Source organism: Bison bison, unplaced genomic scaffold, assembly GCF_000754665.1.
Source record: "Bison bison bison isolate TAMUID 2011002044 unplaced genomic scaffold, Bison_UMD1.0 scf7180017864518, whole genome shotgun sequence".
Lineage (NCBI taxonomy): Eukaryota > Metazoa > Chordata > Mammalia > Artiodactyla > Bovidae > Bison > Bison bison.
In genome coordinates this window covers 6758590-6764090 of record NW_011495071.1, presented here as the reverse complement: position 1 = coordinate 6764090, position 5501 = coordinate 6758590, and positions in this window count along the sequence as shown.

Sequence of the window (5501 nt, the reverse complement as noted above, 5' to 3'; positions counted from 1 at the left end):
GTCATGTGTGGCAATGCGAGCACCCACCGGGCACATTGTGGTGTGCTTGCTTGGCTGTCCTATATAAGCACCACCTGAAAAGCTCTTGCGGGTGAGTTGAGTTCTTGCTGCTGAATCAGCCATTAGAGAGCAAAGCATGTCTGCCTCGCCACTGTGAATAAAGAACGTCTGCGGTTCCTATGGCTCCTTATATCTTCTTTCAGCTTTGCCTTGGCTACCCTGGGTTCAATGATCTGCAAGACAAATGCGAAAACCAGGGAGCGAAAAAAGTGAAGTTACTTGTTTGGTGAGAAAGATGGATCACCTGGAGCAAATCCTCACAGCCTTCCTAGGGGAGATGCATCTGGCTCCTGTTAAGCCCAGAATCTAGTCCCAGCACCACTCAGGGCCTGATCCCAGAAGGAGGAACTCAGACCAGTGTTCCTGTGGATACCAAAGCAGATATCCAGAATGTATTCCTCATGTTTAACTTCAAGTCTTTCCTGTGGCAGTGCTGCCTATGCTCCTTATTTTTCTGACTGTAGATGACAGATCATGACTCCCTCTTCTTTTCCACACTCCTTAAAAGTCTCACAACCACTGAAGCCCACTCTAGAGCCCAGCGCTCTGCAACAAGAGAAGTTGCCACAATGAGAAGCCCCTATACACAACTAGAGAATAGCCTCTGCTCACTGAAATTAGAGAAGGCCTGAGCACTGCAGTGAAGACCCAGCACAGTCCAAAAAATAAGTCTCATAGAGAGGCCAAGGGACGGACTGGGAAGAGACTCTGAGAACTCACCAGTTCATCCACCACGGTCCTTGCACAAAACTGGGGTTCAATAAATCATTCATAGATTTGGTCCCTCCATCCAAGAACTCACAATTAATCTAGCTGACATTAATTGCCATCAAAATTCTTAACTTTTATTCCTTAGCTTGTGTCACTTGCTCTCTCATGGGGAAGGCTAATAAAATAAGGGTTACTATAGAATTAATGAGGTTACCCCACACAGATAAGCAATTTGCATTCTATCAGGTTTCCCTGTAGATTTGTACTCAGAAATGCAAGCTAATTTCTAAATGCCCTTAGGCAAACACAATTAACAAAACAAGTCTTTGGGGGAAAATAACAAAAATGACACATCAATTGCTATGCCAGTACAGTAAGTCCCCTACATATGAATGAGTTCTGAGAGCCCATTCGTAAGTCCAATTTGTTCTGAAGTCCAACAAAATTAGCCTAGGTACCTAACTAACACAATCAGCTATATAGTACTGTAATACAGTATTGTAATGGGTTCATAATACTTTTCACACAAATAATATGCACATAAAAAGACAAACAAAAAATAAAACATTTTTAGTGTCATAGCACCTTGAAAAAGTACAGTAGTAAAATACAACAGCTGGCATAGAGGAGCTGGCATTGAGTGAACTAGCAAGAAGAGTTACTGACTGGAGGAGAGAGAAGAGGTGGGAGATGGTAGAGCTAAAGGATCGTCAGCAGTAGGAGACAGAGGGCAAGCTGCAATTTGATTCCCACCTGACATTGATGGCACCAGTTCTGGTTCCTTGTTGAATTCAATTCTATCTACTCTCTTGAAAAACAATCCAGTAATGTCTAGGTAGTGGTTTTTCAGTCATTCAGTCGTGTCCCACTTTTTGCGACCCCACGGACTGCAGCACACCAGGCTTCCCTGTCCTTCACCATCTCCCACTGTTCACTCAAACTCATGTCCATTGAGTTGGTGATGCCATCCAACCATCTCATCCTCTGTCATCCCCCTCTCCTCCCGCCTTCAATCTTTCCCAGCATCAGGGCCTTTTCTAATGAGTTGGCTCTTCACATCAGGTGGCCAGAGTACTGGAGCTTCGGCTTCAGCATCAGTCCTTCCAGTGAATATTCAGGGTTGATTTCCTTTAGGATTGACTGGTTTGATCTCCCTGCTGTCCAAGGGACTCTTGAGAGTCTTTTCCAACACCACAGTTCGAAAGCATCAGTTCTTTGGTGCTCAGCCTTCTTTATGGTCCAACTCTCACATCTGTACATGACTACTGGAAAAACCATAGCTGTGACCATACAGTCCTTTGTCGGCAAAGTAATGTCTCTGCTTTTTAATACACTGTCTAGGTTTGTTGTAGCTTTTCTTCTGAGCAGCAGGCATCTGGGTAGTAGCTCTTTTTTTTCTCATCACAGATAACATGGTGGCACCAGATTGCATTCTGAATGACTGCAATAAACTCTGTGTACCATTCTACGTTTAGATCTGATGCCTCAAAAAACAAGTGCCTCCTCAAATAAACAAAATTCTCTTACCATTCCCTGTGTCATGAATCTCTTTGGTTCTTCTTCTTCCTCTTGTCTCTCCTCCTGTCCTTTCTCCTGGCCTCCAATTCCATCAGGTCTTCACATTCTCATCTTTGTAAGTTCACAACTTGGAGGTTCACATGTAGGGGACTTACTATAATATATCCAATGAGTGAGGAAGCGAAACAGAATTTCACACATTGTAAATTATCCTTTGCAGTCAGGAATAAACATTTAGGAGTGATTTTTTTAAATAGATGGGGGAGGAAAGAAAAACAAATTATTCTCAAGTGTTATGCCACACTCCCAAGTCAGAAACTCCACTGTTAGAACTTTTTCTTTTCTTTTCATCCTGTTTACTGTAATACACAGAAAACCATCTTTATAATAAGAAAAACATTCAATCCTACCTTTCTCTTTTCAAAAAGTATGTAGAGATGTGAAAAGTTTCCTCTACACTTTTGATCCACCTTATTGGGGGGGACTTCCCTGGTGGCCTAGTGGCTAAGATTCCATCCTCCCAGTGCAGGGGGCTTGGGTTCAATCCCTGGTCAGGGAACTAGATCCCATATGCCCCTACCAAAGATCCTTCCTGCTGCAACTAAGATGGTGCCACCAAATAAATAAATATTTTTTAAAGAAATAAATAACATGACAAACTGGAGACTTCCCTGGTGATCCAGTAGTTAAGACTCCATGCTTCCACTGTTGCGGGTGTGAGTTCAATCCCTGCTCAAGGAAGTAAGATCCTGCATGCTGTGGGGCCAATAAATAAAGTAATAACCTTAAAAAAAATAAAATTTCAAATTGCCTTTCCATCTTCCTTCTCTGTTTTATCTTCAAAGCACATATCACCATCTGAAATGCTATAATTTTTATTTCTTATCTGTCTTCCTACCTTAGAATCCATAAGCTACATGAGGAGAGGGATTCCGTCCATTTTATTTATTGTGTCCACAGCGCCAAAACAGTGCTTAGCATGTAGTAGGCATTAAACAGATTTGCTGAATGAACGAATGAGCAAAAGAAGGAAGGAAAGAATCCCACACTTCAGACAGAGGAAACCACTGTTGACATTTCAGTCCCCACCTTTGCTGAAGACATTTTAATGTCTGTGCAGATGTAAATTTATGTGCAAACATGTATATGCACATGTGCAAACATTCTAATTTTTACAGAAATGAGATCAAAGATACATATTATTTTACAATGTCAAACAACTGAACATGTCATAAACATATTCCAGAGTGAACTCATAGAAGTTACTCCACTCCTTATAATGGTTATATAAGATTCCATTGACTGTCTCGTGTCCCTATTGATAATCATTTTTTTGCTTCCAAAGTTTTGATGTTGTACATAATGCTGAAATACTGTTGGATTTTTGTTGGATAGGATCCTAGAAGTGACACTGCTCAGAGTTCACACTTTTTATGTTTTTACAAACATTGCTAAATTTCTCTCTAAAAATGGAATAATTTACAGTTCAACCAATACCTTCACCAACATCAAATATTACCAATGTGAGAGGCAAAAAAAAATTAATGATGGTGGTATCCAAATATTATTTTGTGTGCTTTTACTGTTAATGAAGTTGAACTTTTTTTCATATGTTTAGTGGCCATCTGAATTTCTCCTATCAAATATCTATTCACATTCTTTTTTCATTTTTCCCAGGTTGTTGGGGGTTTTATAGACTTGCAGAAGCTCTTTGTATATTATAGACATTTACCCTTTGTCTCTTTATTGTGTGACAAATACACTGTGTGACCAGGGATCAAACCCATGCTCCTGTGATTGCTTACCAGGGTGATTTTCCTGGTGGCTCAGTCAGTAAAGAGTCTTCCTGCAACACGAGAGACCTGGGTTCGATCCCTGGGTCAGGGAAGATCCCCTGAAGGAAATGGCAACCCACTCCAGTATTCTTGCCTGGAGAATTCCATGGACAGAGGAGCCTGGGGGGCTACAGTCCATGGTGTCACAAAGAGACGGACACAACTCACAACTGAATGACTTTCACTTTCACCCTTTGTCTATTGTGTGACAAATACATTGCGTGACCAGGGATCAAACTCATTGCCCCTGTAGTGGAAATGCAGAGTCTTAACCACCGGATTACCAGGGAAGTCCCTGTAATTATATTTTTTTAATGTTTAGCATTTTGATCTGCAGTTTATTTTTAGATGAGATAGGATTTAGTTTTCTTTCCTCCCAAAAGGCAGCCAATTGTCCCAACAACAGTTATTAGTAAATGCATCCATTTCCCCTTAATATGAGTGTCATCTTTATTATATACAAGGATCCCCAAATATGTATTTTTTATATTGATTTTTAATTGTTTAACCTGTGTCTAATCACCTTTCTCTATCCATATTATGTGATTTGTAAATAATTATCCTTTGCTTTCTAACATTTGTTCCATTTTTTAATCTTACCAAATTAGCTAGACTGATCTAATCTGACTTAAGAGTAGTGATAATGATCTCTTTCCTAAAGTGAAGTCTCTCAGTTCAATTCAGTCATTCAGTCGTGTCCGACTCTTTGAGACCCCATGAATCGCAGCACACCAGACCTCCCTGTCCATCACCAACTTCCGGAGTTCACCCAAACTCATGTGCACTGACTCGGTGATGCCATCCAGCCATCTCATCCTCTGTCGTCCCCTTCTCCTCCTGCCCCCAATCCCTCCCAGCATCAGAGTCTTTTCCAATGAGTCAACTCTTCGCATGAGGTGGCCAAAGTACTGGAGTTTCAGCTTTAGCATCATTCCTTCCAAAGAAATCCTAGGGCTGATCTCCTTCAGAATGGACTGGTTGGATCTCCTTGCAGTCTAAGGGACTCTCAAGAGTCTTCTCCAACACCACAGTTCAAAAGCATCAATTCTTCAGCGCTCAGCCTTCTTCACAGTCCAACTCTCCCATCCATACATGACCACAGGAAAAACCATAGCCTTGACTAGATGGACCTTTGTTGGCAAAGTGATGTCTCTGCTTTTGAATATGCTATCTAGGTTGGTCATAACTTTCCTGCCAAGGAGTAAGCGTCTTTTAATTTCATGGCTGCAGTCACCATCTGCAGTGATTTTGGAGCCCCCAAAAATAAAGTCGGATGCTGTTTCTACTGTTTCCCCATCTATTTCCCATGAAGTGATGGGACCAGATGCCATGATCTTCGTTTTCTGAATGTTGAGCTTTAAGCCAAATTTTTCACTC